The sequence below is a fragment of the Bactrocera tryoni genome, chromosome 4 (assembly GCF_016617805.1).
Source record: "Bactrocera tryoni isolate S06 chromosome 4, CSIRO_BtryS06_freeze2, whole genome shotgun sequence".
Taxonomy (NCBI): Eukaryota; Metazoa; Arthropoda; class Insecta; order Diptera; family Tephritidae; genus Bactrocera; species Bactrocera tryoni.
This window is the reverse complement of record NC_052502.1, coordinates 63,237,557-63,253,320: the sequence shown is the minus strand read 5'-3', so window position 1 is coordinate 63,253,320 and position 15,764 is coordinate 63,237,557. Positions and strand designations below refer to the sequence as shown.

The window sequence follows — 15,764 nt, the reverse complement described above, 5'->3', positions numbered from 1 at the left end:
GATGATGATCCAGTTTAGTTTTAAATAAATTTCGCGTCTTTATTATTCTTCTGGCTTTATAATTCTTCTTGCTGAAGAAAGTAACTTTCACCAGAGGAGAAATCTATTATATTCATCTACGAACGACCAGAGTTCAGTTCATGCAAAAATTCGCATCAATCGCCGTGGCAAAACTTAACCCTTTGTTGCATAGCCCTTTCAGACCTTCAATGCACAATTGTGCGGGTAAGACTAAAAATATGTAAATTTTTTTTTTGCTTTACTACGTTTTAAGACACGAAAGCATTGCCCCATTTATTTCTAACGGTTCTTTTCAACGGTTGCTTTGATTTCTTTTGTATATTTTTATCACAATTTGCAAAGTTTTGAAGTGTTCAGCCGTGTTGTCAAAAATGGAAAGGTGGTAAATTTTGTGCAGTGTTTTAGTTTCGTGATGTTTTGAAAAAATGTGTATTGAAAAATATTAAATAAACTATATATTGTAAAAAAATTATAATTAAATTAAGTGTTTTGAATAAGTTTAAAAAAGGACCACACAATTGTGGGCAACTAGGCTTTGAATCCTCGCATTTTCATTTCACTCGCACAATTGTGTCATTCCAGGTCATTTCAATTTGAATCTTGATGAGGACGTGCTTCAACTTCTCCAAATATTAAAATTCCTGATGCTAACTTTATTTCTGATGACTCCAAATGAGATGAACTCTGGGGAACCAACAAATAGATAATGGTGCCCAACTTGTTTTGAATCGTTTGAATGAAGATCATTTTCAAAACGCGTTTTTCACGAATAAGTATCACTCTATCTCAGCATGGATGTGTCGTCAATGCTCGTTGCCGATATTAAAAATCTTTATTGACTCATTATCATAATGGGTTGCCTAGCTTTCACCCCTATATTCTAGGGATGTATTGGACGGAAGGCTTCTGGATTAGCACAAATAAAAAACGCGATGACCAGAGAGATAAATTTCCTTTACATTAAGGAACAGCTCCATTTTGTTGATACTCTACAGCCTCCGACAAAGAAACTGTTTACGACTCCAGCCGGTTATAGGACTCGCGTTAGATCTCGATGCTGAAGCACTAGCAAATAGAAATTATGTAATACTTCCTTGATTGATGAGCAAATGATCCCGCATTTACAGGAAGGGCGTCGCCGCGGCAAATACGTTGGTAACATAACCGAGACCCAGTAGGTCTTAAGAACCTTGTTCATTGCGACTTCCAGCGTGGGCCTGCTCGTCAGATTTCTGAAATATTCCCAAGGAGCAGGAACTTTTTCTGACACTGGCTTGGCCTTGGCCGTTCTATTGTCAATCAGGATTGACAAAACATTTACGGCTGAAAGGGAGCTTTTCTGTATTTTGATAGGTACTTACCACGATTCCGCTTTTAGAAAGGCTCCTCGAACTCGGCTACAAGGCTACTGGGGACCATAGCTTCAAACCGATTGCCCGTGCGCGATGATGGATTTCTATTAGACCGGAAATATGGTATCAAAGGAGACATAAGCCGTCAGTTTGTGAAAGGTAATGTGAAGTTGGTGGAAGCTTAAATTTGGCGCGGATAGCGTGTTACGCTAGTATCATTAGTCCACAGAATGTGGAAAAAAGACCCAGCTGGAGTGGTAAAGGTGAACTTCAAAAAGCGAACTGCAAGCACATTACACGTACTCCATGCCCTCAAATCGTGAAGCGTTAAGCAACGCTAAAATGGGCGAATCTGGTCAATGGAATACCATGAATTTTGAGCAAAAACGAAGAAATGGGCGCCGTAAAACAACCTTTTCATTTTGATTGACATAGCAGTACGCATGGAGAGATGTATGGTGAGCCGATGCAATGCGCGATGTACGGGCATGAAAAGAAGATGACAGCACTCTATTTAATTTTGAATCGGAGCTCGGCGGAAGTATTAGCCAAATTCACTTAGCAATAATTCATCCACCTTGTTCCTGCGTATTGCACATCAACGCTGCCAGTGCTGCAAAAAGAAGAACAGACCCCTGGATCCTACTGTTGATGTACGTACTGGATCGGTATGACACTGGCCATGAGGCAATGGATGCGACAACACCAATGGAGGAAATGCCGCGTGAAAGAATGTACAAGCAGAACTAGAATAAATGCTCCAAGTGATGTATTTATCTGCCTAAAAATAAAACGCTTTTCAGGAGTACCACATACATAAAATGATCGCTTTAACCTCAATGTACTTAACATTATTTTTAAATACATTCTTATCAATATGAAAATCGGCTTTTTCTTGAGAATAAGATTTTTTAAATCGTACTTTTTTCTTTCAATAATATGGCCTTTTAAGACCGGTAATAACACAATTGTGCGGGTCCTTTTTCTAGGAATCCTTCTTCGGATAATTTTTTTTCTTATTTTTATTGCATTCAAGATGGTCATTTTAGCAACTGTGCGAAGCGGCGTTAAAATCTGTAAACTTTAATTTCTCAGGTCTGAAAGGGATAGAATTGCATATGTAAGAGAAGTTAACATTGCATAAGCTTCTCGTCGATCTGGCAGCTACATCGTTTTTCAATTTACAGTTATTTTTTCGCCAAAAGAAAATTGCACGTTATCACTATTCTCCTTTGGTAGAATTTCGCAAATATTGTTGAGTTTTTGTGAGTATACATAGGTAGTAAAGAGTTATCATTATTTTTGTGAATTATTGTGAGTGTTTAATTATAATCATTTCCTATTAGTTTGGAGAGTTTTTTGCCCAAATAACAAATTCGGTCTTCATCTGAACTAATTTTGCAAGGGTTATAATGTAGCATTGCATAAGTGCAATATCATGCATTTAAGAATAAATCGCAGAAGTTTTTAAAGTTTGTTTTTGAGAAACGAAAATTATTGGTGAAATTTTAATTTGAATGAAAAACGAAGATTCCTGGCGTGAAATGTACATAGAACCTAAAAAAAAAAGAAGGGGACCCTCTTTAGATAGCTTACAGCGTCTGGTTTTGGAGGAGGACTTTTGTCGCATTAACTCACTAACATTTGAGGGGTAAGAGCTGAAAAAAAATCCAAAAAAAAATCAAAAAAAAAATCAAAAAAAAAGCAAAAAAAAATTGTTTGAAGCACCCTAATACTTACGTATGGTAATGGCGAAAATGTGAAATTAATTTATGTTCAACAAAGCATGAAATTGTTTCAAAATTATATAATGTATAAATTTAAATTTAAATTTAAAAGTAATGAGCTTACTTACAGTAAATCAATTATTCTGATCACACCTGCATCAGGAAAGGTTTTGCTTGGTAACTTTTTATTTGTAATGGTAATCCAATTTAATTTTATATACAAAAACAATTAAAAGTTATAAATATAAATGAACACATTTGTTTTTCCAAACACTTGCTAGATTTTATAGAATTGCAAAAAGCGTCTCCTGCTGGAGATATTTCATCAATTGGTTGACATGTAAACGACTTTTTTTACTTTGAAGACATTTGTATACTCCTTGCTTTGACACGCCTTAATTTGTTAGCGCATGGACTCGGACCCACCTTCCTATAAAAATCTCTCACATGGTTATTTTGCCAGGGAATTTTAGCTCAAGTCATAAATCGTCATGATCTCTGGCGTACTCTCCTCTTGGGTGATAGGGAAATCGCATCGCTTGACCTTTTAACCCAAGCTATGTCGGATTGGGTGAGGTGGTCTGGCGATTGAGGGGGCTAGTCGAGTACTTCAAAAACCGTTGTTTGAAAGCCAAGCTTTATCTGTTATTGAAGTGTTTTCGGATCATTATCCTACTGGAAGATGCCATCCGACAAATTCTTGTCACACACTTCCAGACTCTTGCACCTACCTTGCTGAATGATATTGACATTATGGTTGGCATCCATTCGTCCTGCAACTCTAACGCCTACCTTCTCTTAAATTCTCCATCCACTACACCAATATTTATTACATTGGCCGCCTCCAAACCCTGAACTGTTGATTGAGTTCAAAACGGCTAGTCAAGTGTTCTTGGTTTCTCCAAAACCATTGATCGCCCATCTTTCCCATGACGGTTTTCTTGTCTCTCGTACGACCATGATTCTGTGATCCAGCCATTATTTTGGGTGTAGGTTTTAAATTTTTTCAAATTGAGCTCTCCAATTTACAGTCGCTCTTCTTGTCAAGCAGTGGTTTTTACTTTTGTTTACGTCCCTGGAATCCTTTTTCTCGCAAATTTCTTTCCTTATAGCTTCACTTTGTTACATTTAATCCATTCCAATGGGAGAGACCATGTGCCTGATTTGGGCCCGCATTCTTATGCACACCAAACTTTTATTCTGCCTAATAGTGCGCCTTTCCAGGTGGTATTCAAAATTGGCTTTCTGTCCAGGAGCAGGTTTTACGCATAAAGTGTCATTGATTGTCTTATTTTGTAAATCACGCTTCACAGAAACAATTTTCAAGGAGTCTTGTAATTTCTCTGTGCTAGTGTTTAAATAAATAAGCCTTTGATCGTCTATTTTGTTGCACCTAGTTTTTTCTCTATCTATAGTCAAGCTTTCAAACTTTAGAAAAATAAATAAAGGTGTTCAATAAAAATACAAACTTTTACTTTAAAAAATAAAAATCTTAAATGATTCCACAACTATTAATTGAAGAATCAAAAATACTTAAATCCCATAAGCACAAAATACGGCAATCGCACTAAACCCTTTTACTCACAAAGTCAACTAATTGATCACAGGCATTTCATTCTAATCTGTGCTTGCATAAGCCTTACTCTTAGTGAACCTATTCCTTTATATTCAAAAGTTTGTTTGTATGCCCATTTTTATTCAATAAAATAAAGAGCATATCCTTCATGAAAGCATTTTAAATTTATTAGATTTGTTGATTTTTTTTTGTTTTTTCTTTTTTTGTCAAAGGGGAATCTTCTTAAAGATACTGCCTTAGGACAGTAAGGTATTTAACGATTCATATTGTCCGCTAAAGATACACCCTCTTTCGGATCACGCCCAATTAGCATTATCTAACTTTACTTTCGGACTTCCAGGTGGCAGTGCGCCTACGTACTAAACCTCCTTAACCTGGCTGTGTTAGTTTTTTATTTGTTCTGTGGGAATACCGTTAAGTATTACTTTGCGGACACTAAGCTTGGCAAGAATGCCTCTTCAGAAACTCCTTTCGTGGTTATTATTCAGGTTGTCTTGCTTCTGTTGTCTCTCTCTTTATCCTGCGAGTTCATAGATCGCTATTGTGCCCACACTTTTCAGTTTTTTGCCCATACTCAACTTTGATTGCAGCATGTGACTTATATATCGTTGTCAGGCGTTATCCTTTGCGTTTATTATTCTTCGATTGTAAGTTCTCTCCATTACGCATCTCGAATGAAGATGGTGATAAGCATTTTCGGTTGGCACTGCTGCAGAATGAACATTTTGTGTCATCGTCAGTGGCTGAATCTGTACAGCTACTATTCTGTCATGCCTTTGGCTCTGTCAAGAATAAAAGTCAGATAAAAGTCTGTCTCCCCCACTGCTGTCTTTCTGGCATCCAAGCTTTCGGATGTTTAACCGAGTTCTGGCGTCCATTCTTCCTTTTTCTGCCACGCGTTCCATTGTTCTTGCCATTCTTGGAGGCTAACCCTATCTCTCTCCTTGCTCGCCTCGTCAGCTGTTAGACGCCTTATTCATAGCTTTAGATTTAGTGTAAGCTTCTATGCAACTCTTGAGGCCATTAGGTCCGGAGGCATAAGACTTCAAAACATGATACTGGATAATTTCCGCTTCCATGTGAGACTGTTCTAAATCGCACGGCGGTGCTTTTCCCCGAAATAGGGGCCGCATACAGTGAATGATTGACTGACTTACTTTAGCCAGTAGGGCTCTCCTACATTTGACTAGGCCGCCACCAGTGTGTTTTCTCATTATTGCTGATATTAGATTTGCTGCATGATATTGTGTATTATAATGCACATATGTAAGTCTCGTTGCTGCAGCGATACGGCAACTATGAAATTTCAAATTTTATAACATTAATGGTATGATTTAAAAAATTTTATTCTCACGAAAATTAAATCATGTAATGAATATAAAAAGTAATGATCATGATCCTTAGCGAGCTTTGTTTGTATATCGCTTACATGACGCCAAAATGTCAAACCAAATGCAGTACTTACTAATTATGTAAATAGAAATAATATTTTTTATTTTAGTCCTTATGCTTATTATTTAAATTTATTTCTATATAATTTTACGGTTTTTATGCTTTACTTTTTGTAGTTCATCGTGTTCACAATATAATAATCAACACTATAATTACAATCCCCTCGAGTCTTAATGGCTGTTTAATTGAAAAAATATTGTGTTATTTACGGAACGCTGCCAGTTAGCATCATAAGAGTGTTACGCCACTGACAGGGCCGCAAGTTGTTTTCTGATAAATCACAAACTACACTGCGTCATTTGTAAGACTATATAACAAAATTGTAAAATATTTCCTGCAATTTATAGTTCTTTGTAATTTTGGTTTTGTTTTAAAAGTTATATTTATAATAAAACTAGCAATTTTACACCAGATTTCACTTCTTTTGGTTTTTGGCGTCTCTTGTGCTGACATGGAAAACGCCTTTCAGTAAAAGTGAGACAAATTACGAGCTGTGGCAGTTACATATGAATTTAAATTTAGCTTTCATCTCCTTTTGCACCATCATGGACGTAATTTCTCGATATTGTTCTTTCAATTTAGTAATACATTTAAGGTTTTACTTTCTCTCTATATTGCATCTTTATTTCAAAAATGATGATCGCGTATATGAAATTACTATTGTTTAGTGTTATTCTTCAGTAATACATATTTCTAATATCATAGTCCTGGCAATGCGCCAATTTGTTTATGTATGTATATACTACTGAGAATGGAACATACAATCGCTTTAACTAAATCGTGGGCACAACGTTATTAATTTGTTTTGAAAACTTTGATAATTCGCCATAACACGGGCAGTAGGTTGAATTTGTTGTTTAAATGAATGCCCGTGCTGCAAGTGTGTTGATAAATAAAGAGGATTTTTGTTCAACATAGAAGCAACAAATAATCCTAGCAAATAGGCTAAGAGAAGTAAAAATACTAACAAAATGTTGCTAGTTGTTTTCTAAACAGGTCCGAAATTTGATATTCCCTCCAGTGCAATATCGTATAAACGTTTCTCTCTGCATTAGTTGCTAGTCCGCAAAATGTCAATTTGAGTTGATGTCCAGTAATTTGATCAGATTGCCAGTGCTTTTAGAGGAAATAATAATCACAGTGGTTTTTAGATGGTGGTACCCTCGCTTTCTTTGAGGCGCGGCTTCGAAAATGACGAAGTCTCGATGCAGGTACCCATTTATTCCCAAAATGCCACATTTCCACATCTGCATTAAAATGCATAATTAACAAATGACTTAAATACGGAATTTCTACTTTATCGTAGCGGCAATTAAGCTTTACAGTGTTAGGGTTGTCAACTTTCGAAATATCGCTGTTTTTTCAAACACCAACTATATTTTAAACTACTTTACCACTATAACAAGGTAATTTCAAATAAATTTGCAAATCTTTTTTTTTACAAGAAAATTAGTGGCTGATCGAAGGTCTTTTAATATCGATCATTTCAAACAAAAATAAAAATTAGTTGAGGCGCCATTTTGTTAATCAAGTAAATAGACTGAAAACCAGATTGTTTTAATAGCAAAAATTAATTTCTATTTTATCGATTGATTTTAGATGAGTTACCAAAGAATAATTACATCACCGCAACTAGTTTAGGGTTGAACCGGTTGGTTGAAAACTTGATTTTGTTTTCAAATTGCAAAGCCGCGTCAAAAACCTATAATGGTGGGTTGTTATTACTTTTTATAAAATACATCTGACAAAAAGAAATATTCAAAATTGTCGTTTGATAATATCTGATCATCATAATCGAAACCGTTAGTACAGTCTCATTAAATGCCATTTGAATCCTTCCATGACCAATTGATGGGCGCGGCAGATCATATCAATGTCGTTGGTGCGGCTAAATGCAAGTACGACCTGTTCCAAATAAATAGCCAGCTCCTCGTGGTGACACGTGCCCCAAACCCGTCTGATCTTCAGGTCACCTCCATAATAAATCACACATGGGTCCATATCATGAGGTACCTCTTGCCATGATCAATCGCGTTCTATTTTGATCTTAAATGTAATTGAAGGCGACAGGCCACCATGCACGCAGAATGCTTCCGTCAATGATAGCCGAAGACTGAGATAGTCAAAGATTTCGGTACAATAGCGCCAAACAGCTGCCGATCCTATTATATTTACGCAAACACTGTCAGAACTGCAAACTTGTGTGATTTGGCGTGATTCGTGGTTGCCACGTATCAATGTGGATGCGATCTGATAACGTACTTTAAGCGCTAATAAAGCAGAAATGTTTTGACACACTATATAACCCCTGGTCGACGAAATCTCCATAAATAGATAATTCTTTTCGGTACGTCACCCAATTAACTTTAAATAATTCTTACATCATAAACTGTCCGTGAAGCATCACCACACACCGTGGACTGGCGAATCAACACGCTGCAATACTCTCTCAACGAGTAGCCTGCGCCTGCGCCATAGCGTCTTTACTTCATTTTCTCTGATTATTTCACACAGCGTTTCAGTTGCTCAATCTGGCGATCCAAATCGCTACCCGGTCATCATACTGTTGTTGGTCGATGCTGAATATGAGAAATGTGTTGCTGTTGCAGGAGGAACTGAACTACGGTTGTTGTTGTTACGACTGCTCAAGGCGGCTGAGTCTGTCAAGTGTTGCGGAGTTTTGATGGTGATCTTGTGGCGTTTTTTTGTTGTAGCAAGTTCGAAAAATTGGAAGTGGCCAGGTACGTCCACCACCGCGCCAGCTGCTCTTCGCCAAACAATAAGCAAGCAGATAATTCAGAAGCTATAACAAGTTATGTGAATATAACAGCTGTTTTTTGTTATATTAATATAACTACAAGTGTATACAAATGTTCGCTAATGAACAAATTTAATGCCACGCAAATGCACCGCTAAAATTTACTGTTTTTGTTGAATTAGTGAGATATTGAGTCATAAAAGTATTAATAAAAGGAGATACGGTAACATTTAATTATTTCCTACCTTTGTTTTCGCATTTTTCGATATCGAATATCATACTATGATTTTAATGTTGCCAGACATATTTGGAAGAATAATTAGTGAGTAGCCAGTTAGTTAAGTAGCAAAACACCAACATTTATTGTTGGTGAATAATAAAATAAAAAGCTTCCATAACGCGGTAGCGACTTTCCTACAGATTATAAATCTTTTTAAAATTTTTGTTTTAGATCAAAATTGCGGCGGCAATCGTGGACATCGTAAAGGACCTTTTTTTAAGTGTCATTTCAACAATTTATTTAACTATTATACACCCAATATATAAACATAGAAAATCACTTTGTATTCGTCATGAATTTATTTATTTATGAAAAACCGAACCAATTAATTAATTTGAACATGAAAAAAAATTTGCGAAAGTGAGTGATTTTTCGGAGGATCACACTGAAACGATCCCTTAAACCTTTTGAAAATGTTTATTGCGTCAAAATATATTACTTAAATTGTATTTTATAGATACTCAGAATATTATTTGCATTTTGTTTTCTGAAACAACACAGACAGAAATTTATAGACGCATCAAAAAGCAAAATGGTTTTTTGGCTGTTACATACACAATTTTCCTTCACATTCTTTTAGACTTTTGCTTGGAGAGAAAATTTCGATGTAATCTTTTTTTTTTTACTTAAAACGAGGCAAACTGTTGAGTAATGGCTAATCCAAGTAGATCTGCTTCTTCGCTTTGTGTTAGAAACTTGCGGTGACATAAAAGTTCGATTTAAGTTCTTGTTTTAGTATGTTACCTACGAAGCAAAATACATCAAAGCGTAGCGAAATGTTGGGGAACTCTCATCTTTTTATGCTTTGGGAAGAAGTGGTCGCTGTTTTAGTAGGGAGAGTCACGGAAAGCAGGGAGTCATTTTGTCATAGGCTATGTTTTCTGCGTTTCGTTGTTAAAATATGAACTGTCACGAAAAACGAGGAAAATTTGATGTAAACTAGTCATTAGAATGAAAGAGTAATACCAAAATCTTAAGAAACCTGCTGATGGGACTTCGATTTCAGTTTGTCAGTTAACTGCTAAGAAAGATGTATTTTTTCATAAAGACTTACCAAGTTTTGTCGCCACAAGAGAGAACGAACGAAATGTATGATTTCCAATAACTGAATTAACTAATTCGATCTGTGCTCTTTGACTACCAGTATTTTATCTAATCTAATATTTTAATTCAGTTGTAGCAAGAAATCTATGATGTCGGCAAGAACATTAGAGGCTTTTCATTCTTTTTATGCGGATTTATTTTAACTTTAATAATAGGTCACAGAATTTTGTTCGGGAAATTGTTTTGTGGAAAGTTCTTACGCATCTACTTCCGTAGATAACCACGGCTAAGTGATTACGTGAGTGCATAGGACTCACTAATCACAAAGATCTGACTATAAATAAATGTATTCTATAAATTCTCAACTTAACCTAAGATTTCAGTCCAGATAATTTCTCACGTTATATTTCAAAGATTGATAGTAGACATTCAAATTCATTGTTCTTTTAAATTCGGGCAACCCACAAACAACTCGTTTCTAGTGGAATATAACAAATTTGTAATTCCATAAAAAACTTTGCATTATAAATCAACGGGAAAATTAATGTCAAGTAAATTTTTCTTGAATTCAGTTTTCATATTAATTTTTTAAATACGCTTACATTCTTCAAAAAGCAGAGAACTTCTAATAAAACTAGTGTGTTGGCAGCCTGTTGTGTGGATTGTGTTCGATGACGTCATGGACGGAGCGGTTATTTTTCTCAGGCGCGCCATCCACAAACGCGCCTGTGTGAGTAGCAGTTGGTAGCAGTCGAGTGTTGAGATAGTACGGTCGTGTTTTACGTATATTTGTGTGCTGAGAGTGTCAATTGTTGGTTAAAAAGCAAAAGTAAAAAAAAAGTATCAAAATAGTTAAGAAAAAAGTGAACTTGTGAAAATAGCTGAAAAAGTAAGTGTTACCGGTTTATAAACTGAATGTGATAAGAAAATCGTGGGCGCTAGCAGAGCATCATAAGAAAGAAGAATAAAAACAAAACAAACGCAAAGTGGTTGAAATTTCCGAATTCCAATTAGAATTTTTAAGGAAAATGTTTTTTCTCATTTCTTTCGCAAAATGAGTACTTTTATTTCTAATTTTACACAGATCAAATGAGCAAATGACTTTGATAATTAGTAGATACATATATAAAGCGTTAATTTGCAATTCTTAATTGAAGTTTTGTGTGGCCATCAGTTAATATGTTCCAATTAATACATATTGCAAATGGCATGGCGTTTCAATGCATACGATGACGTAGTTCTATATCATCGAACACCCAACACCCCACGTATTTGTTGTTCTTGTGTAGCGCTGCTGCCTGCGAAATATACATATGTATGTGTTTAATTTTATAAGTGCCTCTGAGAATTTTTTATTAAATCAACTTAATGCGGTATTCTAAAGCGATATCTTGATATTGCATGTGTTAGTGCATTTTGACAAAAATACTTTTTTCTGTGTGCTTTGGTGCCAATAAAAACAAATCAAATATAAATACGTATTAGTATGTAGATATTTTTATTATATATACATACATATTTTTTATTTTTACATTTCTTTTTTATAATTTTATATTTAGGTTTCCCTTTTGTCCCACCGTATATAATCATTGTGAAATAGTGTCAGTGAATTAATAGAAAAGTTTTTTGGTGCAATTTAATTAAAAAATTAAAGCGATCTTCAACTTAAAATACAATATTATTTCAATCTACCAACACCTAGAGAGAATCAATAATAAGGAATAAGCTAAGATGGGTAACATTCATACGACTGGACCAAATGAGGCGTTAATTGTTTCAGGTGAGTGCAGCAACATTCATATCATAATTCAACAAAGTATATAATAACACGAACTTACATATTGTATTGCCTTTGGTGAATTGTTCTGAGATGATACCGGCTTTTTCGCTAGGATTACGTGTACAAAAGTTGCTTCTGTCTTAACGAAATGTACATATGTATGTAAATAATTATAACGTATATGCAATTAAAAAATAAAAAACGTGCCAGCGAACGGAAATGTGAAGCGCCGTCAGTCTAACAATACATGCACATAAGTATGTATAACAAAACGGATGGAGCCGGCTTTACTATACATACATACATACATATGTATATACATATGTATATACATATGTATGTATGTATGCATACATATGCACATGTATAATACTATGGTGCAGGTTCAATAATATTAATGCAAAAAAAATCAATAAAATGGCGCAAAACTTTTCTATTCATTTCTCATTTGCTGCTTACTTTATAACTTCAACCGTTTGGTCAATTCTAACACATTGTTACATATTAGGACGAATAAGAATTTAAAACAAATATTTATTTTATTTAATGTGTGTTAATTTAGTAGCAATAGTGAAGTAAAGTTCTACAAAACCACATTGCTAATGCGATAGTATCCGACTTTTGTGGTGAACCACAATTAATTCCTCGAATTAACGTTCGTCAGCATTTAAGATAAACACAACCCCGTTTTATTTGATATTTTTAGTTCCTAGGAATGTTTTGTAAACTGACGTTGGTTGCATGAGTTTTTATACTCTTGTAACATGTTGCTACACATTATATTAGTTTTGTTCAACTAACAGTTGTACGTATCACTTAAAACCAATCGTTAGATATAGGGTTTTATATGCATACATATGTACATATGTGTGTATATAAATAATCAGCATTATTCTTGTAATTTGTAAGAGTCTAAAAGTTCAATGGCACCCGAACTCACTTGTTGTTAATCCTTAAAAGCCTGATAACTCCGATTCATTCAAAATTTTGATTGTCGGTTTTTCTTAAAAATCATTATTTTAGATTTTTCAAAGGATTTTTATTGGTTGCACCTTTGCGGAACCACTAGGTGCTCATGTTAAGTACATAAGTATTTTTACAAAAATCCATATTTTATTGAAATTTTATTAAAATTATTATTCAACTGATAAAAAATACAATAGTTTTTATGGAATCCAGAAAACAAGTTTGCTGTGACGATTAACAGAGAGATATACCACATTTTGACTTTGTTTATATGTATGAATACGATAAAGTGTATAATTATTTCTTACTTGAAACTTAGCCGGGGATTTTTCTATGAATTCTATGAATAATAAAAACTGTAAACAACTATAGTGAAACCTGCAAAATTTGACCCAATGGGGGGTCGCAGTTTAACAAATGCTAAGAACCCGCTAGCAAAACATACACATTCATATCTGTTTGTGCACAAGTTTTATAGCGTTTGATTATGATTTGTTTACCACTTAACGCCGCTTATCTTATCAGAGTACTAATTTATGTACAATGGTTGCGCGTTCTCTGTACGGTTATATCAATAAAACTATAAATAATCTATTGTATACTCAACAGCGTAATCCAGATCAGATTTCATTTGCACAAGGCTTAATTGCCACTTGTAATTTATTTCATGCTTATAATATTTATGATTTTTACTGATCAAGAAAGAAGTCAAGTCAACTCAATGCACTTGCATGCATACCATATGTTTTAAATACATATCTACGCAATTTTAGAGGCATGTGTGATTCATGCTTTGGTTTAAGGAACTATCTCGAAGTGATTTACTTAACGGCTGCAATTACATAAATATATACTGTGAACCATATAAACGTAATTATATATATCTTCTTCTTCTTTATTGGCGTAGACATTACTTACGCGTTTGTAGCCGAGTTTATAACAGCGTGCCAATCGTTCTTCCTCTTCGCTGTTTGGCGTCAATTGGAGATTCCGTTTTTTTAGTTAAAATCATAACTTAGAACTTGGACAACGGGAAAACAACTGGGAATTGAATTTTGGGCAGACATTTCTACAAAAAAAAAAATTAAATTTTCGCGATTTTTTTTCAAATAGTTATAATCGAAAAAAATCCATCGTCGAAGTCTTTAAGAATTGTCTCTCAAAGACCTTTGTAAAATTTTATGTAAATCGATTGAGAAGTTCTCGAGAAATCTTAAAGACTCAGCACGTAGCCTATCTAGTTTCGAGCGCACAAGTTGAGTTAGGGCTGATGAGACTGGGAGTCATGCTGCCTAGTGGAACCTTTTGAGATTTAAGACCTTGCTCCAAGGCTCCATCTGTTGGATCTGGTTATTGGATAGAGCCTTTTAGATAGAGCCTGGTAGTAGGTTTGATTATGAAAAGATTTATTTTTCGTTAACCGATTCAAACCGGGTTAGATCCTCGAATTAACTGCCCGTGGCCGGATAAAACCCTGGTAAATTCCGCAAACGTAGAACTGGTTGCTGTGGGAATTGCTCAGCGGGGTCGTTTTCAATTGTGAGTAAACTGTTAATTTTAGGCACTCTTCCTTTCAATTACAGCTGAGAACCCATTGCTTCTTCTAGCAAAACGTGTTAGTACTAAATAATACTTCAATATTTTCAAAGCATTTCGTAAAGAATTTGTAATCAAAGGACTTTTTAGAAAGTAAAGATGTAACTTAGATTCCGACTCTGTCAAAGACAAATTTAGCACTTTGCAACAGTTTGATACCAGGTGTATAAATACCACAAACTCGGAATGTAGTAGTTTTTGTGACAAACGTATCCTTTTTTACTTGGGATGAAATGTGTTCAGAATATACTCCAAAGAAAGTTTGGCTTGCAAAAGTCTCCTTTCGATTTTTTTAAGGTTATGTTCATTGCTACACTAAGTAATTGTACTATTTATTCGTAAATTCTTTCAATATTTTCAACAAAGTTATCAAAACACATTTCTATAAATAAATACCTAACGGTGCTTGTCAAAAGCAATGCCCTCTATTATAGTCTTCGGAAACTTACCTCCACATGTTAAAAGCAGAAAAATGCCGAATAGGCTCAATGCCGCACGAATTTGCCAAGGTACAGCCATGAAATACCACAATAACAGCTACAAAGTTAGAAGGGTCATACGATTTTGTACATACAATAAGGACTCACAACAACACCACTCTATATAACAGTGCATTCACCTAAAACACGCCGGTGGCTGCAACTAACTAGCACACGACAACAGGGGTTGAAAAACTTTTGAAGTCAAGGAACGAAAGCGGAGGGTTCCTTCGCAGATAATGCAGCAAAAAATCACGCAGCCACAATAAGACAAAGACACAGAACAAGTGAGTGCGGTGCTTTCGAATATGATTTGCTATTTTGTAAACAAAAATACCCGATATTGTAAGGCGAAATATGAGTAACTTTCTCTGCAGGCCTATGGCGCCACAAACGTTGCTCGTCGTGGTTGTGCTTGCAGTGGGGTGGTTTGCTAATTTATTTTGTGGGTTGTCTGGCCTCCATGCGTTCGATGGCTAATGCAGATAATGCTCATCATGTCTGCTCATTATCAATATGCCTACTGTCTGGTGAGAAATATGAACTAAGTGGCATCCTCAACGTGGCTGTGTCGTAGATCAATATTGTAATGCAAGGGTTGCGGAAGCTGCTTTGGTGAATTGCAAAGTCCTGTCTTTTTTAAGGAATATGATATCAATAACATGAGCTAATAATATTTATGAATGGAGTGAGGCTTCGAGTTGTGAAATTTAATACTCACGACAACTCCACT

General features: G+C 35.2%; 1 pseudogene; it reads right to left on the bottom strand.

The window, feature by feature from the left end:
• Positions 1–7,931: 7,931 nt before the first annotated feature.
• Positions 7,932–15,071, bottom strand: LOC120774649 (annotated as a pseudogene).
• Positions 15,072–15,764: the final 693 nt, after the last annotated feature.